This window comes from Chiloscyllium punctatum, chromosome 10 (genome assembly GCF_047496795.1).
Source record: "Chiloscyllium punctatum isolate Juve2018m chromosome 10, sChiPun1.3, whole genome shotgun sequence".
In the NCBI taxonomy this organism is placed as follows: Eukaryota; Metazoa; Chordata; class Chondrichthyes; order Orectolobiformes; family Hemiscylliidae; genus Chiloscyllium; species Chiloscyllium punctatum.
In genome coordinates this window covers 118,969,837-118,996,741 of record NC_092748.1, presented here as the reverse complement: position 1 = coordinate 118,996,741, position 26,905 = coordinate 118,969,837, and the positions used below count along the sequence as shown (strand labels likewise).

At 47.1% G+C, this 26,905-nt stretch overlaps 1 protein-coding gene across 1 annotated transcript in view; it reads right to left on the bottom strand.

The window, feature by feature from the left end:
• Nucleotides 1–26,905, bottom strand: part of tns1b (tensin 1b) — an 833,038-nt gene that overhangs the window by 779,381 nt on the left and 26,752 nt on the right.

The window sequence follows — 26,905 nt, the reverse complement described above, 5'->3', positions numbered from 1 at the left end:
GTACTCAGCCTCTACCTGACCAGCGTTACTTAACTCACCCATTGTGAGACCCCACAATAGGGACCAGGGAGGGAGGAGCACTGACCCACTGGGCACAGGGGTGATAGGCAGTGAGGGGGTGGGGGCTTGAAATTAGTGGCAGGGAATACCCCATGATTATGTGGAGACAAGAAACATTCTGAGCAAACTTGCACAGCAGGTTTTGAGATGACCGATGAGAAATTACTTTAATCATGGTTGTTTATCAACACCATGGCAACAATTACTTTGCAGCTCCAGGTGGGCCCAATAAATAAAGGCTTTTAAAACCTCGCTATTGATTTGTGGTGAATCACGAGATTCACAACCACCTTGATATCCACAGATAAAATACTGCAGCTCAGCGAGAAGGATTCTAACCTTCGTCAGAATGATTCAACAGGTTTCACTCAGCACTGACCCTCTGATAGTGCGGCACTCCCTCAGTGCTGACCCTCCAACAGTGTGGCACTCCCTCAGTGCTGACCTTCTGACAGTGTGGCACTCCCTCAGTGCTGACCCTCCGACAGTGTGGCACTCCCTCAGTGCTGACCCTCCAACAGTGCAACATTCCCTCAGCACTGACCCTCCAACAGTGCGGCACTCCCTCAGTACTAACCCCCCAACAGTACAGTACTCTGTCAGTACTGACCCTCCAATAGTGCGGCATTCTCTCAGTACTGACCCTCCAACAGTGCAACACTCCCTCAATACAGACCCTCCGAAATGCAGCACTCCCTCAGTACTGACCCTCCGACAGAATAGCTCTCAGTGTGTCAGTCTGGACATTAATTCAAATCCATCAGAAACATTGTTTAAACCCATACTATCTGACTCTATGACGGTGCTCTCCCCTCTGTATTCCCTCCATGAGGGACCTGTATCCCAGGTTCAGAGGCATGAGGGTTTAATGCTCCTGTAAAAAAATACATTATATATATTTACTGACAGTGATTGTCAGTCACTGAGTGCAGAACTGTCCCCCTCACTTGCCCCAGCCTTGTTCCTCCTCTTGCTCACTCTCCATGTTCACACTTCCCTCCTCATCTTCGCACACCAAGCATCCTCTAACCCCACCATCTCTCCAAGTCTCACTCTGCGCTGACCGCTATTTCGCCCACTAACCCGCACCCACCCACATCGCCTTCCCAACTCTCACCCAGCCACTGGGTACTCACAGTCAATGCCATTCTGCCTACCAGTCTGATCTTAGCCCATGCTGTGAGCACGTTTCCTCAGTGGGGAGCTGAATTTCTTCGCTTGCTGTTTTTTTCCAGCCTCTGCTGGGTTCGGATCCCAGAGACACACAGAAAATTCCTGAGTCCACTCTTTGATAAACAGGTTACAACAACAACCAAGTCAACGTAAATACAAAAATATGCCAGGCAGCGCCAACCAATCAATAACAGGGACCAGTGTTCTTGGCAAGCTCAAGGTAAGCATGCTGAGGGTCAAAGTTCACCCACTGTGCCTCAAGAATGTCACAGTTGGACCAACAATCTCCAAGTTGGTCAATCATTTACCTAGAGCAGCACCATGTCGCAGGCAGCACAAGCAGGCTGACACTCACCGGGCTAACATCACAACAACCTGATATCGAAATCACTCACTGAGTCTCCCCCACAGCCTGACCACACCTCACCTTCCTTAACAAACAATGCCTGAGGGAGGTGGGGGGGAGGCGAGTGAGAGAGTAACAGAGACAGGGGAATGGGGGTGTCAGGGAAGTGGGGGGTGGGGACGGAGTGGGGAATAGGTGAACTGGGGGAGGGAAAGAGGGGAAAGGTGGGTACAAACAATGGAAGTGAGCATGGGGTAAGAGGGTGGGGAGTGGGGGTTGTGGGGAGGGGGGGGGGGGAGCCAGGCTGTGTGTGGGGATGTTGATGGTTGGAGGAAGAGTACTTATGGAGGTGAAGAGGTGTGCAAGTCAGAGAGGGGTACTGTGGAGGAGGTACGAGAGGGGTATGTGTGATGGAGGAGATGGAGGGGGTTCATGAGGTAGTATGGGCAGAGTGGAGGGGAGGGATGGGTACAGGTAGCAGAGAGGAGGAGTTGAGGTGATTGGAGGAGGTTTATTATTGATGGGGTGAAGGGGGTGGGCATATGGGTGATTAGGAAGGGTATGGATGAGGGTGAGGGGGGGCAATGGTTATGTGTGATGGTGGGGCATGGGGTGATTGGGCAGGGGTATTATGGGTGAATGGGGGAAAGGTTATGGAGGGGGTGAGGTGGGTTGGGAGGTTTGGTTTGCTTGGGGAGGGGTATTGGTGGGGGAACAGGTGGGGCTGGGGTTCCAGGTGGTTTGGGGAGGGGTATAGATCGGTAATCAATGGGAGGATGTGGGGTAAGGGGCGTTAGGGAGGGCATGGAGAGGACAGTTCTTCCTCCAATGTTGTGGGATCTGCAGCTGCGGCTGGATGTGGATAGCAGAGGTGGGATCTCAGAATTGGCTCCTTGCTCTGAATCCCAGAGGAGCCTGGAGCAGGAACTGTGCCATCTCCCTCCAGAAATCCTGACCAGAATCAAAAAGCCCATCAGCCCTGCCCCGGGAGAGAAAACAGACAGTGAATCAACAGCAAAACTGGGAATCTCCAAAACTGGTCTTTTACGAGAACAAAGGTCAACCTTCAAGGTGACAGAATTGCTCCAGTGCAGAACGACGCCATTCAGCCCATCATGTCTGCACTGCCTCTCCAAACATTTTAATTTAGTTCCAAAATCCTACCTTTTCCCCGTAATTCTCTGCAATGATTCTATTTAATTAACCATCCAATGTCCAGGTAAGGATGGCAGGCTCCCCCCCCGAAAGGACATTACTGACCGAGATGGATTTTTCTGACAACTCTTGCTATTAGACTCCTAATCCTAGTTTTTGTATTGAATTCAAATTCCATTGCAGGATTTGAGAGGGTGGTGGTGGAGGGTTGTTTTTCAGACTGGAGGCCTGTGACCAGTGGAGTGCCATAAGGATCGGTGCTGGGTCCTCTACTTTTTGTGATTTATGTAAATGATTTGGATGTGAGCATAAGAGGTACAGTTAGTAAGTTTGCAGATGACACCAAAATTGGAGGTGTAGTGAACAGCGAAGAGGGTTACCTCAGATTACAACAGGATCTTGACCAAATGGGCCAATGGGCTGAGAAGTGGCAGATGGAGTTTAATTCAGATAAATGTGAGGTGCTACATTTATCTGAAAAGCAAGTCTCAGCAGGACTTATACACTTAATGGTAAGGTCCTAGGGAGTGTTGCTGAACAAAGAGACCTTGGAGTGCAGGTTCATAGCTCCTTGAAAGTGGAGTCGCAGGTAGATAGGATAGTGAAGAAGGCATTTGGTATGCTTTCCTTTATTGGTCAGAACATTTGAGGATAGGAGTTGGGAGGTCATGTTGTGGCTGTACAGGACATTGGTTAGGCCACTGTTGGAATATTGTGTGCAATTCTGGTCTTCTTCCTATCAGAAAGATGTTGGGAAACTTGAAAGGGTTCAGAAAAGATTTACAAGGATGTTGCCAGGGTTGGAGGACTTGAGCTATGGGGAGAGGCTGAACAGGCTGGGGCTGTTTTCCCTGGAGCATCGGAGGCTGAGGGGTGATCTTATAGAGATTTACAAAATCATGAGGTGCATGGATAGGATAAATAGACAAAGTCTTTTCCCTGGGGTTGGGGAGTCCAGAACTAGAGGGGGGTGAGAGGGGAAAGATATAAAAGAGACCTAAGGGGCAACTTTTTCACGCAGAGTGTGGTACATGTATGGAGTGAGCTGCCAGAGGAAGTGGTGGAGGCTGGTCCAATTGCAATATTTAAGAGGCATTTGGATGGGTATACGAATAGGAAGGGTTTAGAGGGATATGGGCCGGGTGCTGGCAGGTGGGACTAGATTGGGTTGGGATATCTGGTCGGCATGGACGAGCTGGACTGAAGGGTCTGTTTCCATGCTGTACATCTCTATGACTCTATGATTTGTATGAACCTGGGTTCCCCAGTCCAGTGATAGTACCATCATGTCATCACCTCCCCCGAGCATGGAAGCCCGATTCTTTTGAGTGAAGAGCCTCAGCATATCCTAAAGATGATGAACAGACACAAAGGAGGGGACATTTACCGCAGAACCCAAGACACAGCCTAAACTGAGTGGCTTGGAGCATTCAGTATGTTCAGACAGGACTCAGCTTCCCATTATTAAACACACAGCAGAGTTAAACCACCCCCTGGGAACTGGCTACCTCATCGTCAACACCTTAAACATCTCCCTCAGTCAAAGTGTGGCATTCCCTCCGCCCTCCCTCCCTCAAACCGTGGGACTCCTCCCCTGCCTCCCTCCCCTCAAACTGTGGGACTCCTCCCCTCCCCTCCCTCAAACGGTGGGATTCCTCCCCTCAAACTGTGGGACTCCTCCCCTCCCCTCCCTCAAACGGTGGGACTCCTCCCCTCAAACTGTGGGACTCCTCCCCTCAAACTGTGGGACTCCTCCCCTCAAACTGTGGGACTCCTCCCCTGCCTCCCTCCCTCAAACTGTGGGTCAACTCCCCTGCCTCCCTCCCTCAAACTGTGGGTCACCTCCCTCAAACTGTGGGACTCCTTCCCTCTCCTCCCTCAAACTGTGGGACTCCTCCCCTCCCTCCCTCTCTCCCCCTTACCCTCCAGCTGATCAGAGTCTGGTGGATGTCACAGACTTTCTCCATAGACATAGTGTCACAGAGTTTGGGTTTAACCTGATCCTGAGTTTCGGGTGAGTTTGGAGGTAGTGTGGGGAGAGTGAGGAAGGTGGAGGGTATGGGAGAGATGTTGAGTGCAGTCTGGCCTTATCCTTTCACACCATGTGTTACACACTCCCCTGTCCTTCCTGACATCAGCAGATGAGAGAAAAACTCCCAGTGAACAATCACCACCCGAGTTTATCAGCTGACCCGTGTGCTAAGTCAACCTTAGGTTAGCAATGCGCGGGAGGAGGAACCTGCATTCCAGAACTTTCTGTGGGATGAAAGGTGTAAATTACTGATAAGGAAAATGTGATTCTTAAACAAACACCAGAACAAGACAGAAGAGAAAAATAGAGTTGGACAACTTGCAGACTTTTAATGGTTACCAGGCAACATGCAAAGGGAAAGTCTGACACCTTTTAAAAACATTCTTTTCTGCGCTTATTTTCCAAATTCCTCAAACCTGGATACAGGTCACTGCCCATTGCAGACACGCTGTCCAAACACAGGGTTAGGTACAGAGTAAAGCTCCCTCTACACTGCCCCGATCAAACACTCCCAGGACAAGGGCAGCACAGGGTTAGATACAGAGTAAAGCTTACTCTACACTGCCCCCATCAAACACTCCCAAGGACAGGGACAGCACAGGGTTAGATACAGAGTAAAGCTCTCTCTACACTGCCCCCATCAAACGCTCCCAGGGACAGGGACAGTACGGGGTTAGATACAGAGTAAAGCTCCCCCTACACTGCCCCCATCAAACACTCCCAAAGACAGGAACAGGGACAGGGACAGTACAGGGTTAGATACAGAGTAAAGCTTCCTCTACACTGCCCCCATCAAACACTCTCAGGAACAGGGGCAGTACGGGGATATATACAGAGCAAAGCTCCCTCTACAGTGCCCCCATCAAACACTCCCAGGGACAGGGACAGCACAGGGTTAGATACAGAGTAAAGCTCTCTCTACACTGCCCACATCAAACACTCCCAGGACAAGGGCAGCACGGGGTTAGATACAGAGTAAAGCTGCCTCTACACTGCCCCATCAAACACTCCCAGGGACAGGGACAGCACGGGGTTAGATACAGAGTAAAGGTGCCTCTACACTATCCCCCATCAAACACTCCCAGGACAGGGACAGCACAGGGTTAGATACAGAGTAAAGCTCAATCTACACTGTCCCCATCAAACACTCCCAGGACAAGGGCAGCACAGGGTTAGATACAGAGTAAAGCTGCCTCTACACTGCCCCCATCAAACACTCCCAGGGACAGGGACAGTACGGGGTTAGTTACAGAGTAAAGCTCCCTCTACAGTGCCCACATCAAACACTCCCAGGGACAGGGACAGCACAGGGTTAGATACAGAGTAAAGCTGCCTCTACACTGTCCCCATCAAACACTCCCAGGACAGGGACAGCATGGGGTTAGATACAGAGTAAAGCTCACTCTACACTGTTCCCACCAAACACTCCCAGGACAGGTACAGCACAGGGTTAGATACAGAGTAAAGCTCACTCTACACTGTCTCCCCATCAAATACTCCCAGCATAGGGACAGCACAGGGTTAGATACAGAGTAAAGCTTCCTCTACACTGTCCCCATTAAACACTCCCAGGACAGATACCTTGCAGATGACTGACAGGATCACTATTTAAACAACAGCAGGGGATTTCTGCCCATTGTTCTTGTCAAGTTTGCAGGAATGCATGACCTCGTCATTGCCACGTTACTGTTTGTGGGATCTGACTGTATCTATATTGGCTGCTGCTTTTGTCACAAGACAATAGAGACTATGGTTCAAAAATCTTTTCCTCGCATCTCCTAGGGTTCAGGTTGCTATCATTGTGGAAAGTGCTGGGGGATCTCAATTAATTGCAAGAGTTTTCTGAACTTTCACTGCCATTCCTAGTGAAAACAGTTGAACAATATTAATCTGGAGATGTCAAGAATTACAATCCAGAGTCAGTAAGGGGTTAACTTCCATCTGAACAACGTTACGCCGCCGTCACTGAACTATTCAGATTGATTTGCATCTGGTGAGAGTGAGTTGTGTCAACAAAGAATTAAATCAGTCATTTAATTTGCAGGAAGCAATTTCTCAGTAACGGTTCCCCATGGATCTCACAACGAAACCACAAACATTCTGTCCCCAGCAGCCACATAATCACTGCCGTTTATCAGCAGACTACCTGGTAAATTCAGAGCGATCTGATTGCCTGCAAACTGAGACAGCAATGATCACTGACGGAGCTTCCCCATGGGATCCAGATCCCATACGTTCAGGTAGATACAGGTGGGAAAGGAAATCACTCACCAATTAGTCAGGACATCAGCAAGCGCACACCTGGAGTGTTGAGTGTTAGTCTCCGCCTCCACAGTGAGATTTATTTACCGTACAAAGAGTTCAACAAAGGTTCAGCAAACTAATTCCTGGATTAGAGGGATTTTTTAAAATTCATTGATCGGATGTGAGCATCGCTGGTTGGATAAACATTTATTACCCATCCCTAATTGCACAGGGGGTAGTTAAGAGTCAACCCCATTGCCGTGGGTCTGGAGTCACGTGTAGGCCAGACCAGGTAAGGATAGCAGTTTCCTTCCCAAAAGGACATTCGTGAGCCAGACGGGTCTTTATGACAATGGATGTAAGATGGTCACCATTAAACTAGAATCTTAGTCAAATTCAAATGTCACCATCTGTCAGGGTGGGATTTAAACCCTTGACCTTCGAACTGGGGTTCTGGATTACTAAATATACCACTGTAGCTCCCCTCCTGACTCCCCCAAAGCCTGTCCACCATCTCCAAGGCCCAAGTCCGGAGTCGGATGGAATACTCCCCCCTTGCCCTGGATGGGGGCAGCTCCAACAACACTCAAGAAGCTCGACACCATCCAGGACAAAGCAGCCGCTTGATTGGCCCCACATCCACAAACACCCCCTCCCTCCCCCACCCACACTCAGTAGCAGCAGTGTGTACCATCTACAAGATGCACTGCAGAAACTCACCAAAGATCCTCAGGCAGCACCTACCAAACACACAACCACTTCCATTCAGAAGGACAAGGGCAGCAGGTACATGGGAACACCACCCCCTGCAAGTTCCCCTCCCAACCACTCACCATCCTGACTTGGAAATATATCGCTGTTCCTTCAGTGTCACTGGGTCAGAATCCTGGAATTCCCTCCCTAAGGGCATTGTGGGTCTACCCACAGCACATGGACTGCAGCGGGTCAAGAAGGCAGCTCACCCCCACCTTCTCAAGGGGCAACTAGGGACGGGGAATAAATGCTGGGCCCAGCCAATGACCCCCATGTACCATGAAGGTATTAAAAAAAGGAGCAAACCATTTGTCTCTATGAAAGAAACGAACTTTGTAGTGAATGAAACCTTTGAAGAGCAGGTGTGCATGCTGAAATGGATAGAGATAGAGGAAGCTGATGTGCTGAAAATTTTGTCAAATATTAAGATTGACAAGTCGCCAGGCCCAGACCAGATTTGTCCTCGGCTGCTTTGGGAAACGAGAAATGCAATTGCTTCGCCACTTGCGAAGATCTTTTCATCCTCACTCTCCACTGGAGTCGTACCTGAGGACTGGAGAGAGGCAAATGTAATTCGTCTCTTCAAGAAAGGAAATAGAGAAATCCCCGGCAATTACAGACCACTAAGTCTCACGTCTGTCGTCTGCAAGGTGTTAGAAAGGATTCTGAGGGATAGGATTTATGACCATCTGGAAGAGCATGGCTTGATTAAATGTAGTCAACACGACTTTGTGAGGGGCAGGTCATGCCTCACAAACCTTATCGAGTTCTTTGAGGATGTGACTAGAAAAGTTGATGAGGGTCGAGCTGTGGATGTGGTGTATATGGACTTCAGTAAGGCATTTGATAAGGTTCCCCATGGTAGGCTCATTCAGAAGGTCAGGAGGAATGGGATACAGGGGAACGTAGCTGTCTGGATACAGAATTGGCTGGCCAACAGAAGACAGCGAGTGGTAGTAGAAGGAAAATATTCTGCCTGGAAGTCTGTGGTAAGTTGTGTTCCACAGGGCTCTGTCCTTGGGCCTCTATTGTTTGTAATTTTTATTAATGACTTGGATGAGGGGATTGAAGGATGGGTCAGCAAGTTTGCAGCTGACACAAAGGTTGGAGGTGTCATTGACAGTATAGAGGGCTGTTGTAGGCTGCAGTCGGACATTGACAGGATGCAGAGATGGGCTGAGAGGTGGCAGATGGAGTTCAACCTGGATAAATGCGAGGTAATGCATTTTGGAAGGTCGAATTTGAAAGCTGAGTACAGGATTAAGGATAGGATTCTTGGCAGTGTGGAGGAACAGAGGGATCTTGGGGTGCAGGTACATAGATCCCTTAAAATGGAAAGCATATGGTGTTTTGGCTTTCATTAACAAGGGGATTGAGTTTAAGAGTCGTGAGATCTTGTTGCAGCTCTATAAAACTTTGGTTAGACCGCACTTGGAATACTGCGTCCAGTTCTGGTCGTCCTATTATAAGAAAGATGTTGGTGCTTTGGAGAGGGATCAGAGGAGGTTTACCAGGATGCTGTCTGGACTGGAGGGCTTATCTTATAAGGAGAGGTTGACTGAGCTCGGATTTTTTTAATTGGAGAAAAGGAGGAGAAGAGGGGACCTAATTGAGGTATACAAGGTAATGAGACGCATAGATAGAGTTGATAGCCAGAGACTATTTCCCAGGGCAGAAATGACTAACACGAGGGGTCATAGTTTTAAGCTGGTTGGAGGAAAGAATAGAGGGGATGTCAGAGGTGGGTTCTTTTCACAGAGAGTTATGAGAGCATGGAATGCGTTGCCAGCAGCAGTTGTGGAAGCGAGGTCATTGGGGACATTTAAGAGACTGCTGGACATGCATATGGTCACAGAAATTTGAGGGTGCATACATGAGGATCAGTGGTCGGCACAACATCGTGGGCTGAAGGGCCTGTTCTGTGCTGTACTGTTCTATGTTCTATGTATTTCGGACTGTCAAGTGAGGCGTTCCTTCATCCATAGGATAGAATATTCCTGGTCCCAGAGATATGCAGAGGCTCAATCGTTGGGTATGTTTAACTTAGAGATTGATAAATTTGTACAGATTAAACCATCAAAGGGCTTGAAGATAATCGAGGAAAACGGTGTTATAGTGGAACATCAGCGGTGGAGTGCTCTCCACCTCTCAAAGGGCTGAATAACCTCCTCCTGTTTCTAGCTCCTATAACCCTATCTTGACTCATCCCAATTCCCTACTATCTCCTCATGTTTATCTGAAACCACCCTCTCCTAGTGTCCCTCAATCCCCACCTACCCAACACCCTCTCCCCATATCCCTCAATCCCACCACCCTCTCCCCATATCCCTCAATCCCACCACCCTCTCCCCATATCCCTCAATCCCACCACCCTCTCCCCATGTCCCTCAATCCCACCACCCTCTCCCCGTGTCCCTCAATCCCACCTACCCACCACCCTCTCCCCATGTCCTTCAATCCCAATTACCCACCACAATCTCTCTATATCCCTCAATCCCCACCTACCCATCACCCTCTCCCCGTATCCCTCAATCCCACCACCCTCTCCCTGTGTTCCTCAATCCCACCACCCTCTCCCCATATCCCTCAATCCCACCACCCTCTCCCCATATCCCTCAATCCCACCACCCTCTCCCCATATCCCTCAATCCCACCACCCTCTCCCCATATCCCTCAATCCCACCACCCTCTCCCCATATCCCTCAATCCCCACCCACCCACCACCCTCTCCTTGTGCCCTCACTCCCACCCACCCACCCACCCACCCTCTCCCCATTTTCCTCAATCCTACCCTGGTACACCCTGTTCCTCACAGGTTGGCCTGTCTCCTCTGGGAACCCAGACTGAGTCCTGACATACAATTTGGCCATGAAAGGCATCGTAGTTGGAGCTGACCTGCCAACATTGCCCTGTGAGAGACCCTGGCTGTTGCACAGGAAGAAGGGACCCTGTTCTGATTCTCTGTGGACCAATGAAAAGCCTCAGTGACCATATCAAATGCAATTGGCCTATCAGACAGCAATGCCTGGGCAGTTTCTAACTGCCTGAATGCTGACTAATGGGATGCTAAAACCCTAAGCATTGGATTTCCAGAGGTTCACTCTTCAGAATTCATTGCTGAAGTCAAGAGGTCAAAGTCACGGAGAAGTCTCTGAACATTATTATCGATAAAAGGCACTTACTGTGATTCCTACTCCTAATAACTACAACTCAATTTAATCAGTGCACAGATGACTGGCCTGCACTGTTTCACAGGCTGCTCAACGTGAGCATCAATCACTCAGACAATCTTTGTGCTAAATGCAGAGGGAATAGATGTCCCAATTCCCATCCTCCTGCTCTCTCCGTCCTGCAGTTCAATCCCTAGAGATTTCTCTCTGAATATTCCTAATTCTCCAACCACTCACCTCCTTCAGAAAGCGTAAGTGCAGGTCGGATGATATTTGGGGGGGAGGAAGAAGGGACAGAACAGCCAAGCATAAACCTGTCCTTGTCTGAACAGCTGTATCCTGCCTCAGCAGCCACTGTCATCAGGTTCTGCAGAATAATATCACTTCAGTTAGAACATAGAACACAGAACAATACAGTGCAGAACAGACCCTTCGGCCCTCGATGTTGCACTGACCCATGAACTACTCTCAGCTCGTCCCCCTACACTATCCCATCAGCATCCAAGTCTAAGGATTGTTTAAATCTCCCTAATGTGGCTGAGTTGACTACATTAGCAGGTAGGGCATTCCACGCCCAAACCACTCTCTGCGTAAAGAACTTGCATCTGACAACTGTCGTAAATCTATCACCCCTCAATTTGTAGTTATGCCCCCTCGTACACGCTGACGTCACCATCCTAGGAAAAAGACTTTCCCTGTCTACCCTATCTGATCATCTTGTCTGTCTCTATCAAATCCCTTCTTAGCCTTCTTCTTTCCAATGAGAACAGGTTCGAGGTTCAAATCTTGCCATGGCAAATGCTGAGATGTGAATTCAATAAAAATCTGAAATTTAGAGTCTAAAGATGACCATTAATCCATTGTCGATTCTTGTAAAAACCCATCTGGTTCACTGATGTCCTTTCCAGAAGGAAATCTGCCATTCTTACCTGCTCTGGTCTACATATGACTCTAACGTGTTGACTTATGCAGCAACATGATGACTCTTCATCATCTTCTGGGCAATTCGCAATGGGGGTGGGGGAAATGAATTCCTGGCCAGTGATGCTCATATCGTATGAATGAATAAAAAGAATCTTGCTTCATGTTCACCCCCATCTTTTCAGCTAACTCAGAAACCTTTGCATTGCCGAAACAAGAAGACCACAAACAGGACATTCCTGAAGACGTGTGCTCCAGACCTTGCCGCACCCCGAGCCAAGCTGTTCCAGTCCAGTTACAACACTGGCATTTACCCGACAATGTGCAGCAGTTCAAGGAAGCAGTTCAGTACTGCCTTCTCCAGGGCAATTAAGGGTGGTCAATAAATGTCAGCCCAGTTGGTGATGTACAAATCCTGTTAATGAATAAAACATTCCTTGACTCGCACCCATTCTCCTAACTGACCTCCTGAGATTCAAAATGGAAGACTGCACGTTCCCAAGACTGAAACCTATTTTCACAGTGTGCCCACACTGTCGATTGAAGCAGTGTGTGAGAAAGTTCATGTTGGACGAGATTATAAAACTGGCCACAGACACCTGACTTGCTGTCAGATGGATAGTCTCCTGTTTTGGATGAGGTTTCAATCATATTTTGGATGAATCATTGATCGATATTCTGTGGGGCCATCGGTGGTGACCCTGGAGAATGAACAAATCACATTGCACATTCAGAGACATGTGAATCAGCGTTCAGACTAACCTGTCACCTCTCAATGTGAGATCATCGCATATTAATCCCGAGGGAGCAAAGATTAGCTCTGGCAATGAAACTCCCAAGTGAGTGTAGGGAGGAGGGAATGTAGCAGTGTGGACTGGATGGGAATACAGGAAGCAGCTGTGTAAGCCCAATTCTACATCACAGGTAACCAGATTTTCACAATGGTTTTTTCACATTTTATATTAAAATCTTCTTGAGATCACTTTCAGCAACACAAATTCTATCAATCCCAATTCGCTAGACTCTTACTCAGCCATGGGTCAGTTCCCATCGCAGGAACTCTGGTCTTACCGGTGACCTCTCCGGAATACCGTTAGGTGTTGCCTCCACACCCTTCCCTTTGTTTTTATTATTCAGTCAGGGGATGTGACCATCAACTATTGCCCACCCCTAATTGCACAGATGGAATATGAAAATATGATTAAAACACCAAAATGCCCAATTTGAACAAACTCTCTAATTCAGGCTAAATTCAGGTTCTTACATTCAGAAGAAAATCACTATTGATTGCAATCAAACTATTTTAACCAATGGTAAAACAAAGAACATGAATTGGTAATGACCCTGTTTAACTTAACACGACCCCTATTAGATTCTCATATATATACAAACAGACACACAAAGCAAGAACATTAATATTCCGGTTTCAATAAAACATCCATAAAGCACTGTTCATAGAGTCATAGAGATGTACAGCACAGAAACAGACCCTTCAGTCCAACCCGTCCATGGCAACCAGATATCCCAACCCAATCTAGTCCCATTTGCCATCACTTGGCCCATATCCCTCCATACCCTTTCTATTCATATATCCATCCAAATGCCTCTTAAATGTTGTAATTGTACCAGCCTCCACCACTTCCTCTGGCAGCTCATTCCATACACGTACCATCCTCTGTGTGAAAATGTTGCCCCTTAGGTCTCTTTTATATCTTTCCCCTCTCATTCTAAACCTATGCCCTCTAGTTCTGGACTCCCCAAACTCAGGGAAAAGACTTTGCCTATTTAGCCTATCCATACCGCTCATAATTTTGTAAACCTCTATAAGGTCACCCCTCAGCCTTTGACGCTCCAGGGAAAACAGCTCCAGCCTGTTCAGCCTCTCCCTGTAGCTCAAATCCTCCAACCCTGGCAATATCCTTGTAAATCTTTTCTGAACCCTTTCAAGTTTCACAACATCTTTCCGATAGGAAGGAGACCAGAACTGCACGCAATATTCCAACAGTATACAGCCGCAACATGACCTCCCAACTCCTGTACTCAATACTCTGACCAATAAAGGAAAGCATACCAAACGCCTTCTTCACTATCCTATCTACCTGCGACTCCACTTTCAAGGAGCTATGAACCTGCACTCCAAGGTCTCTTTGTTCAGCAACACTCCCTAGGATCTTACCATTAAGTGCGTAAGTCCTGCTAAGATTTGCTTTCCCAAAATGCAGCACCTCGCATTTATCTGAATTAAACTCCATCTGCCACTTCTCAGCCCATTGGCCCATCTGGTCAAGATCTTGTTGTAATCTGATGTAACCCTCTTAGCTGTCTACTACACCTCCAATTTTGGTGTCATCTGCAAACTTACTAACTGTACCTCTTATGCTCACATCCAAATCATTTATATAAATGACAAAAAGTAGTGGACCTAGCACCGATCCTTGTGGCACTCCACTGGTCACAGGCCTCCAGTCTGAAAAACAACCTTCCACCACCACCTTCTACCTTTGAGCCAGTTCTGTGTCCAAATGGCTAGTTCTCCCTGTATTCCATGAGATCTAACCTTGCTAACCAGTCTCCCATGGGGAACCTTGTCGAACGCCTTACTGAAGTCCATATAGATCACATCTACCACTCTGCCCTTATCAATCTTCTTTGTTGCTTCTTCAAAAAACTCAATCAAGTTTGTAAGACATGATTTCCCACGCACAAAACCATGTTGACTTTCCCTAATCAGTCCTTGCCTTTCCAAATGCATGTACATTCTGTCCCTCAGGATTCCCTCCAACAACTTGCCCACCACCGAGGTCAGCCTGACCGGTCTATAGTTCCCTGGCTTGTCTTTCCCACCCTTCTTAAACAGTGGCACCACGTTTGCCAACCTCCAGTCTTCCAGCACCTCACCTGTGACTATTGATGATACAAATATCTCAGCAAGAGTCCCAGCAATCACTTCTCTAGCTTCCCACAGAGTTCTCGGGTACACCTGATCAGGTCCTGGGGATTTATCCATCTTTACCCATTTCAAGACATCCAGCACTTCCTCCTCTGTAATCTGCAAGATGTCACCATCTATTTCCCTACAGTCTATATCTTCCATATCCTTTTCTACAGTAAATACTGATGCAAAATACTCATTTAGTATCTCCCCCATTTTCTGCGGCTCCACACAAAGGCCGCCTTGCTGATCTTTGAGGGGCCCTATTCTCTCCCTAGTTACCCTTTTGTCCTTAATATATTTGTAAAAACCCTTTTGGATTCTCCTTAATTCTATTTGCCAAAGCTATCTCATATTCCCTTTTTGCCCTCCTGATTTCCCTCTTAAGTATACTCCTACTTCCTTTATACTCTTCTCAGGATTCACTCGATCTATCCTGTCCGTACCTGACATATGCTACCTTCTTTTTCTTAACCAAACCCTCAATGCCTTTAGTCATCCAGCATTCCCTATACCTACCAGTCTTCCCTTTCACCCTAACAGGAATATACTTTCTCTGGACTCACCTTATCTCACTTCTGAAGGCTTCCCATTTTCCAGCCGTCCCTTTACCTGTGAACATCCGCCCCCAATCAGCTTTCAAAAGCTCTTGCCAAATACCATCAAAATTAGCATTTCTCCAATTTAGAACTTCAACGTTTAGATCTGGTCTATCCTTTTCCATCACTATTTTAAATCTAATAGAATTGAGGTCGCAGGCCCCAAAGTGCTCCCCCCACTGCCACCTCAGTCACCTGCCCTGCCTTATTTCCCAAGAGTAGGTCAAGTTTTGCACCTTCTCGAGTATGTACATCCACATACTGAATCAGAAAATTGTCTTGTACACACTTAACACATTCCTCTCCATCTAAACCCTTAGCACTATGGCAATAATGATCCAGCCTCCGAAAGAAATCAGCCAACTCTCTCCCTCTGTCTCCTTTCTGTGAGTAAGTGGCCAAAGAAAGTTCCAAGTGGCAAGTGACTCTCTCTGTGAATTCCCTTCCTGAAAAGGGAAGAATTTCTTTATGAGGCACTGAAAGGATAAAGCCTCAATGAAATGTTGAGCATCAATGTCTCCACAACCTCACACGTCCCTCAAAGACTCAAAAGAATTCAGAAGGATATGGGCCGGGTGCTGGCAGGTGGGACTAGATTGGGTTGGGATATCTGGGCGGCATGGACGGGTTAGACCGAAGGGTCTGTTTCCATGCTGTACATCTCTATGACTATATGACTGTATATTATCCAATGAGAAGGCTGCAGCTACTTGTCCAGGAGCCAATCAAGAAGTTGTTACTGTACCAAGTACTCCAGAACCCACCCACACAACAGGTCCTGGTTGAAAAACCAAAGTCTGGCATTGGGCGAAACTGCTCCAAACATACACCCACAGACCCTAAGCACTGAGTCCCCCTCTCTCCCAACATCCCCCCCCAACCCCTCCCCCTCCCCCAAAAATAAGGATACAGCTTATTCATTTAAAACCACAATGACTTAATGGTATCAGGGAGATAAGAGCCCAGTAGTGTTATCACTAGGCTGTTAATCCAGACACCTCGGTAATGTTCTGGGGACACAGGTTCACATCCCTCCACAGCACATGGTAGAATTCGACTTCAATAAAAATCTGCAATGATGAATCCATTGTTGATTGTCTGATAAACCCATTTGGTTCACTAAAATCTTTTCGGGAAGGAGACTGTCATCCTTACCTGGTCTAGCCTACACGTGACTCCAGACCCATAGCAATGGGGTTGACTCTAACAGACCTCCGGGCAATTAGGGATGGCCAATAAATGCTAGGCCTAGCCAGGAACACCCTCATCCCATGAATGAATAAAAAAAATTGTGTAATACTTTGGTTTAAAGCAGTAACATTTTTAATGATTTCTATCTATAATCTAGAAAATAAAAGAGCACTGATATCCTTCCTGTAATGTGGTGACCAGAAGTGTATACAAATACTCCATTTGTGGCCTCACTAATGTCTTATTCAATTTCATCATTATATCTTGTCCTCCATTTTATCTTCCATATTTATTAATCAGTCCGTTGGGAATGTTATGACCCACACCTTGAGAATAGGTGTGACTTGAACCCACACCTTCTGTCCACAGGAGACATGACTACTGCACCACAAAATGTAGTAATTTAAATTTAGGGTGGCACAGTTGCTCAGTGGTTAGCACTGCTGCCTCATGTGCTCAGGGACCTGGGTTCGATTCCAGCCTTGGGTGACTGTCTGTGTGGAGTTTGCATGTTCTCCTTGTGTCTGTGTGGGTTTCCTCCCACGGTCCAAAGATATGCAGGTTAGGATGGATTGGCCATGGGGAATGCAGAGTTGCAAGGATGATGGCGTGGTCTGGGTGGAATGCTGTTTGTGGGGTCGGTATAGACTTGATGGGGTGATTGTCCTGCTTCCATGCTGTAGAGTTACTATAGAAATTCCACCACATGAACCGATGCCCCCTGCCATTAATCGCGACCTCAGGATTACTAATCCAGGGACATTACCACAGCGTCACTATCTACAAATTACTGAAGAGCTGATTCCTCAGTGTCCCTGTGAGCTGGATTCCCAGTTCATTCCTGATGAAGGGCTTTGGCCCAAAATGTCAATTTTCCTGCTCCTCAGATGCTGCCTGACCTGCTGTGCTTTTCCAGCACCACTCTAATCTTGTCTCTGTTACATGACCCAATTCTTCATCTCTGTCCAACTGATCTCCTTCCAAAACTGAGTAGGGGGAGGTGGGAATGTCACTGGACTGCTAATCCAGGGATTGTGGGCTAATGAACTGGGGACATGGATTCAATCTCCATTCTGATAACTGCTGGAATTTAAAATAAATTAAAACTGAAACCCTGGAATTGATAACTAGTCTCACTGATGGTGACCATGAAGATACCGTCAAGTGTTAACACCCATCTGGTTCACTAATATCCTCAAGGTAAGGGAATATGCCACCCTTACTTGGTCTGGCCTTTATATGAGTCCAGACCCACAGCAATGAGATTCTCTCTTAACTGCCCTCAGGAAAGGTCAACCAAGTTGCTCATTTGAAGGGAAATTAGAGATGGGAGCCAACATAAAACCATGTCATTAAGACCCATGGAGTAATTGTAGCAATGTCAGCCAGGTGGACCTCATAGAATACAATTTACCTGATTGGAACTGTTAACCTACACCTATATTTACAGCGGGAGAGTCCTTGACACTGATCCAGCTCCCTCAGAGCCAGCTCTCAGAGTGAACAGAACCTCTGACCCTCCTGTTTATATCTGTCAGCCAGGGCTCCCTGATTGGACCAGGTAACAGCCCCAATCTGGGAACTCAGATTCTCTGAGGTCCATCTGGTTGACCTTGTTACAGTCACTACAACCATATCCCATGGAACAATGAGCACTTAAACAAAAAAATCAAAGACTAGACCAAAATGACAGAATTGATATCATTTGTCTGACTTAGAAGCATTTCAAGGTGACTCCACAGAATCTTTTGTAAAAAAGTTGACACTAAGCCAAACCAAGGGATAGTAGGAGAGGAAATCAAGACAATGGGCAGAAAGGCAACTTTTAAGGAGCGTCCTAAAGCACAGAAGAGGAGAGGCAGTTTGAGAGAGTAGTGTACAGAGGACTGGAAGAGATTGCACAGATACTGCAGGCCAAGGTGAGACAAGGATTTGTCACAGGAGGCCAACACAGTAACAACACAACCTCTCCAGGTTAATCCAGCAGGGGCTCACTCAGAAAGCCCTCACACAAACAGTGGTACTGAGGTCAAGTGGAACAGTCCATTCAGAACAATGTGAAACAACACTGAAGAGTTAAACCCAAAGAGTTCAGGTGCTGAGTTTCAAAATGTGCCAACACCAGGAGCTTTGGCACTGAGTCATCTGACATTTCCGTTGTTTTCTCCAATATTACAGCTCTTTTCTGGTCGACAATAACAAGACCTGAAGAGAAAGGATCTGGAAGGCAATATGAAAAACGGTTGCCCAGGTAACAAGATAGTGAAGAGAAATTAAATCCTTCTCAGGTTTGAAAACAAAATGCTGACAAAACCTGCTGTCAAAAATCTGGTCTCCCACGGTTACAGCTGAATTATTGAAAAACAAGGAGCTGATCTCACTGTGAAATCATACATCAGGTAAGGGACAATTCAGCCCATTAAACTCTCTGAAAAAGTCTGTGTGGGCCATTCCCCAAGCAAGAACATTTTTTTTCTATATTCATTCACAGATTGCTTGGCCAGTAATTATTACCCATCCCTAATTGCCCAGAGGGCAGTTAAGAGTCAACCCCGTTGCTGTGGGCTTGGAATCACGTCTAGGCCAGACCAGGTAAGGATGGCAGTTTCCTTCCCGAAAGGACATTCGTGACCCAGATGGATTTTTTCCTGAGAATTGATTCATGGTAGTCATTAGTCTCCTAATTCCAGGATTTTTAAATCGAATTCAAATTCCACCATGACAGGATTCGAGCCCAGTCCCCAGGATATTATCTGGGTCTCCAGGTTAACTGTCCAGTGATAATACCACTAGGCCATCACCTCCCCAAAGTACAAACTCCTCCTGTGCAAAAGCAATCAGCTGCCATCCACTGGGAGAGCCCTTCCCCTCTGAGGCAAAACCCTCTCGGTTTAAGTCCCACTCCAGAGTCGTAAAGTGATAATCATTACCATTTACAGCATGGGTTATCTCTCCACGCTTCAGGCTCACTGCCTTTATTACTGATGAAGGGCTTTTTCGATTTCGAAGCTCCTTGGATGCTGCCTGAACTGCTGTGCTCTTCCAGCACCACTAATCCAGAATCTGGTTTCCAGCATCTGCAGTCATTGTTTTTACCTCGTTGATTTTACAGCTCCTTCAGCCCATCATTCAACACAAAACAAATAACAGTGGGGGAGACCCTTGGGTTTGCTCTAGCATTCAATATGATCATCACTCTATCCCTTCCCCATATTCCCTTTGAGAGTCATAGAGTCATACAGCACAGAAACAGACCACTCGGCTCAACCCATCCATGTCAACTGGGTTTCCTAAACTCAACCAATCCTATTGCCTGTTCCCTAATGGGCTCCACCACAAGCTGCTCCAAAAAGTCATCTTGTAGACACTCCACAAATACCCCTTTTTTGCAATCCACCACTGAACTGATTTTCCCAGTCCACCTGCATATTGAAATCCCCCATGATCACTGTAACTTTGCCTTTCCCGCACATCTTTTCTATCTCCTGATATATCTTGTGCCCTAGCTCCTGACTACTATTTGGAGGCCTGGACATAATTCCAACTATGGTCTTCTTTTACCTTTCTGGTTCCGCAATTCTACCCCACACAGATTCTACACCATCTGACCCTACTTTGTTTCTTACTATTGAGTTAATAGCATCAATAGAACATAAGAACATGAGAACCAGGAGCAGGAGTAGGCCGTCTGGCCCTTCGAGCCTGCTCTCCCATTCAATAAGATCATGGCTGATCTTTTCATGGACTCCGCTCCACTTACTCACCTTTTCACCATATCCCTTAATTCCTTTATTTTTCAAAAAACATCCACCTTGCTTTAAAAGCAATTACTGAGGAAGCCTCAATCACCTCACTTGGGCAGGGAATTCCACAGATTCACAACCCTCTGGGTGAAGACGTTCCTTGTCAGTTCAGTCCTAAACCTGCTTCCTCTAATCTTGAGACTATGCCTCTTTGTCCTAGTTTCATCTGCCAGTGGAAACATCCTAACTACTTCTATCTTATCGATTCCCTTCATAATTTTATATGTTTCTATAAGATCCCCCTCATTCTTCTGAATTCCAATGAATATAATCCCAGTCTACTCAGTCTCTCCTCATAACCCACCCCCTCAACTCGGGAATCAACCCAGTGAACCTCCTCTGTACCCCCTCCAGTGCCAGTCCATCCTTTCTCAAGTAAGGAGACCAAAACTGCACACAGTACTCCAGGTGTGCCCTCACCAGTACCCTGTACAGCTGCAACATAACCTCCCTGCTTTTAAACTCAATCCCTTTAGCAATGAAGGACAAAATTCCATTTGCCTTCCTAATTACCTGTTGTACCTGCAGACCAATCCTCTGTGATTCATGCACAAGGACACCCAGGTCCCTCTGCACAGCAGCGTGCTGCAACTTTTACCATTCAAGTAATAATCTATTTTACTGTTATTCTGACCAAAATGGATGGCTTCATATTTATCAACATTGTATTCCATCAGCCAGACCTTTTACCCACTCACTCAATGGATCTATGCTCCTCTGCAAAGTTTCACAGTCCTCTGCATACATTGCTCTGTCACTCACCTTAGCGTCATCTACAAACTTGACACCGTACACGTGGTCCTCAACTCCAAATCATTGATGTAAATTGTAAATAATTATAATTGCAGTCCCAACACCAATCCCTGAGGCACACCACTAGTCACTGATTGCCAACCAGAAAAGCACTCATTTTTCCCCACTCTTTGCTTCCTATCAGTCAACCAGTCCTCTACCCACGCTAACACTCTACCCCTAACACCATGCATCCTTATCTAATGCAGCAGCGTCATGTGCGGCACAGAAGCTTGGCTGTCTGGTAGAGAGCAGACTGTGGGATAAAAGAGTCCTTCTCAAGATGGCAGCCGGTGACAAGTGATGTTCTGCAAGGCTCAGTGTTGGGACCACAACCTTTCACTTTATACATTAACGATCAAAATGAAGGAACTGGGGGCATTCTGGCTAGGTTTGCAGATGATACAAAGATAGGTGGAGGGACAGGTAGCATTGAGGAGGGAGGGAGGCTGGAGAAGGATTTGGACAGGTTCGGAGAGTGGGCAAAGAAGTGGCAGATGGAGTACAATGTGGGAAAATGAATTTGGAAGGAAGAATAGAGGCATGGACTATTTTCTAATGGGGAGAAAATTCTGAAGCCTGAAGTGCAAAGAGACTTGGGAGTTCTAGTCCAGGATTCTCTCAAGGTAAGCTTGCAGGATGAGTCAGTAGTTAGGAAGGCAAATGCAATGATGGCATTTATTTTGATAGGACTTGAATATAAAAGCAGGGATGTACTTCAGAGGCTCTATACGGCTCTGGTCAGACCACATTCAGAGTAATGTCGTGGTTTTGGGCCCCGTATCTCAGGAAGGATGTACTGTCCCTGGCGCATGTTCAGAGGAGGTTCACAAGAATGGTCCCAGGAATGGAAAGTTTAACATATGAGGAATATTTGAGGACTCCGGGTTTATACTCGATGGAGTTTTGAAGGATGAGGGGTGATCTAATTGAAACTTACAGAACACTGAATGGCCCGGACAGAGTGGATGTTGGGAAGATGTTTCCATTGGGAGAAGAGACGAGGACCCAGGGCACAGTCTTAGAGTAAAGGGAAGATCTTTTAGAACAGAGACAAGGAGAAACTTCTTCAGCCAGAAAGTGGGGAATCTATCATTATCACAGAAGGCTGTGGAGGCCAGGTCATTGAGTATATTTAAGACGGAGATAGATAGGTTCTTGAATCAAGGGGATCAAGGGTTACAGGGAGAAAGTGGAAAAATGATGTTGAGAAACCTATCAGCCATGACTGAATGGTGGAGCAGACTCGATGGACTGAATGGCCTAATTTCTGGTCCTATGTCTTATGGCTTTAGGGTCTTATTTGCCTGTGTTTGGCCCCTATTTCTCTAAACCCTTCCGATTCACGTACCCGTCCAAATGTCTTTGAAATGTTGTAATTGTACCCTCCTGGAGCACATCCTCTGGCAGCTTGTTCAATACATGCACCACCCTCTGCATGAAATATTGTCCCTTAGGCTCCTTTTAAATCTTTCCCCTCTCACCTTAAACCTGCCCCTCACGACTTTATAAACCTTGACAAGGTCACCCCTAAACCTCCTATGCTCCAGGGAAAGAAATCCCAGCATATCCAGCCTTTCCTTACAACTGAAACCCTTTCATTTCAAACCCTTGCAAACCTTTTGTGCACCCTATCCAGTTTAACGGCTAAAACCTCTCTCCCAGTTAAATTCAACTTGATGGCTGTAACAACAACTCTCTGGGGGAGAGAATTCTAATGATCGATGATCCACTGGGTGAAGAATTTCCTCTTCATCTCAGTTGGAGACGATTGTTGCCTTTATCTTCAGTTAGTCTGTGGATCCTGGATCCCCAAGTCCCACGACAAACAGCATCCAGGACCAACACTGTCTGGTTCCATCGCAATCTTGCCCATTCCCATCTGCACCCTCTTATTGCTCGCAAATCTGCACATGCCTGCCCAATTTACTCAGCTTCCCTCATTAGTCACCCGAGGGACTTACCCAGTGAACCTTCCACCTCCAATGGCAGTTCAATTCTGCCTTAAATATGGAGACCCAAAATTGCACACAGTAGTCCACCTATGGTCTCAAACACTGGATTAGTGGTGCTGGAAGAGCACAGCAGTTCAGGCAGCATCCAACGAGCAGCGAAATCGACGTTTCGGGCAAAAGCCCTTCATCAGGTCTGAAACAGCCCAGTTCACTTTAACAAGACACATGCAGCAAATCATACAATGCAGTTTGTCTTCATTTGCTTTCTGTCCCAAGACCCCATAATAACAGAATGCCGCACTGTCAGAGAGTCAGTACTAAGGGAGTGCCGCACTGTCGGTGGGTCGGTACTGAGGGAGTGCCACACTGTCGGAGGGTCAGTACTGAGGGAGTGCCACATTGTCAGAGGGTCAGTACTGAGGGAGTGCCGCACTGTCGGAGGGTCAGTACTGAGGGAGTGCCACATTGTCAGAGGATCAGTACTGAGGGAGTGCGGCATTGTCAGAGGGTCTGTACTGAGGGAGTGCCGCACTGTTGGAGGGTCAGTACCGAGGGAATGCCACATTGTCAGAGGATCAGTACTGAGGGAGAGCCACACTGTCGGAGGATCAGTGCCAAGGGTATGCCGTACTGTCGGAGGGTCGGTATAGAAGGAGTGCCACACTGTCGGAGGGTCAGTACTGAGGGAGTGCAGCACTGTCAGAGGGTCAGTGCTGAGAGAGTGCCACACTGTCGGAGGGTCAGTACTGAGGGAGTGTCGCACTGTCAGAGGGTCAGTGCTGAGGGAGTGTTGCACTGTCAGAGGGTCGGTACTGAGGGAGTGCCGCACTGTTGGAGGGTCAGTGCTGAGGGAATGCTGCACTGTCGGAGGTCAGTACTAAGGGAGTGCTGCACTGTCGGAGGGTCAGTACTGAGGGAATGTCGCACTGTCAGAGGGTCAGTACTGAGGGAGTGCTGCACTGTTGGAGGGTCAGTACTGAGGGAGTGCTGCACTGTTGGAGAGTCAGTGCTGAGGGAGTGCTGCACTGTCGGAGGGTCAGTACTGAGGGAGTGTCGCACTGTCGGAGGGTCAGTACTGAGGGAGTGCCGCACTGTCGGAGGGTCAGTACTGAGGGAGTGTCGCACTGTCGGAGGGTCAGTACTGAGGGAGTGCCGCACTGTTGGAGGGTCAGTGCTGAGCAGGTATTGAGGTGACTGTTGTGAATGGTGGGGATGGAGCTGTGTGCTGCAAACAATTGGGTTCCTCGGGTCAGTAAGAAATATGCAGCCGTCTGGTTGATGAAGTCACTGAATGTGAAACGTTGCACAATGAATTTCTCTGCGAGTGACAGCAGAGCTTGACTCTCCCTCAGTGAATACTAATGAAATGATTATTTTGCTGATCTCAAGGGACAGACTCTGGGCAAACAGAGAGTGTTTACTGGATGCTGCCACATTAATCTAATTAGCCCAGCTTGTTCCAGGCTGGATCGCAGCAGGAGATAAAATGCATTGATCAGATGATGTGAGCTGGACCCTATAACAGCTTCATTTGATTGTGTTGGAGGTATTGTCTGTCACAGTGGATTAATCCAACAATGTCTGCTTGACTCTGGGACCTATTAGGGACCTGTTCAGATTAATAGGAGGGGTACATCATCTCACTGGGTGGTACATTATATCTGAATCATGCAGATTTCTGAAAGATGCTTTTAAGAAGTTTCCTATTGCAGGCACTCTGTACAATCCTGGCCATCAGTCAGTTCAGGGGGATACTCTGACAGAAACCACCTCTGCATCCCCCTGCCCAACCTCAGGAAGTTTTTTCAAACACAACTAAAGGACAATCCAAGTTGTCCTGCAGTTTCTGGAACTGGTTTGTGTGAGGCACACCCTTCCTAGAACAAAACAGCAGAAAGAGTGGAGTCAGACCCTGTGTGAAGGTCAATTCAAGTGCAGTCTGCAGAACCGATGCCCTTTTATTAACCTCTCCCCACAATGGGCAGGAAAGTGTGGGGGCTGGGGTAGGCGTGGATTGAAAGATCAAATGCATGAAGCATGTCACTAAACTACTACAAAACAGAGAATCTAATCATCGTCCCTTGACATTCAATGGTGTTACCATCATTGAATCTCCCACTGTCACCATCCTGGGGGTTACCATTGAACAGCAACTCAACTGGACTCCCCACATAAACACAGTGGCTACAGGAGCAGGTCAGAGGCCAGGAATCCTGCAACTCACCTCCTGACTCCCCAAAGCCAGTCCACCATCTACAAGGCACAAGTCAGGAGGGTGATGGAATACTCCCCATCTTCCCCAACAACACTCCGAAGCTGCCTCACAGCGCCAGAGACTTGGGTTCGATTCCAGCCTCGGGCAACTGTCTGTGTGGAGTTTGCACGTTCTCCCTGTGTTTGCGTGGGTTTCCTCCGATTTCCTCCCACAGTCCAAAGACGTGCAGGTTAGGGTGGATTGGCCATGCTAAACTGACCACAGTGTTCAGGGATGTGTAGGTTAGGGTGGATTGGCCATGCTAAACTGACCACAGTGTTCAGGGATGTGCAGGTTAGGGGGGATTGGCCATGCTAAACTGACCACAGTGTTCAGGGATGTGTAGGTTAGGGTGGATTGGCCATGCTAAACTGACCACAGTGTTCAGGGATGTGTAGGTTAGGGTGGATTGGCCATGCTAAACTGACCACAGTGTTCAGGGATGTGTAGGTTAGGGTGGATGTGTAGGTTAGGGTGGATTGGCCATGCTAAACTGACCACAGTGTTCAGGGATGTGCAGGTTAGGTGGATTGTCAGGGGAAATGTAGAATAAGGGAATAAGGGAATGGGGAGGTACTCCTTGGAGAGTTGGTGTGGATTTGTTGGGCCAATTGACCTGTTTCCACACTGTAGGGATCCTATGAAATTCACTGTGCAGGAGGGAGCACATTGGCTTCAATTACAGAGTGGTTGGCGAACAGGAGAGAGGTGGCACAGTGCAGAGATTTGTAATAAATGGCTCTTCTTCAGATTGGCAAGCTGCCACTCTGATTGGCGATTGGACCTCAAACTATTGCAATTTACATAGTGATTTGGACAAAAGGATGGAATGGATGGCTGCCAAATATGTTGACAACTAAAGATAGGCAGAAAAATAACTTGTGAAGAGAACATAAGGAGGCTACAAAAAGATATCGTTAGGTTATGGGGGTGAGCGAAGATCTGACAAATGGAATATAAGTGGGAAAATGTAAAATCCCCCATTGTGACAGGAAGAATAAAAAAGAAACATCTTATCTAAATGGCAGAGCTTTGAAACGCAGAAGGATCTGGGTGATTTAGTGCATGAATCATGGGTAATCACAGTATACTGGTACAGTGTGTAATTAGGAAAGCTAATTGAAGCTGAATACACAAGTAGAGACGTTATGTTTCAGTGATTGTGGGCATTAGTGAAACCACATAAAGTCATAGTCATCAAATCATATAGCATGGAAACAGATCCTTCAGTCCAACCAATCCATGCCAAACATAATCCTAAACTAAGTTTGTCCCACCTGTGTCCTCCCAGCCCATATCTCCTGAACCTTTCCTATTCATGTACTGTACTTATCAAAGTGCCTTTTCAATGTTTTGGCTGTACCCGCATCCAATACTCCCTCTGGAAGATCATACCACACATAAACCTCCTGTGTAAAAGATTTGCCTTTCATGACTTTTTAAAACTTCTCTCACCTTAAAAATATGCTCCCCAGTCTTGAAATCCCCCATCCTTGGGAAAAGATGCCGATCATTCACCCTATCC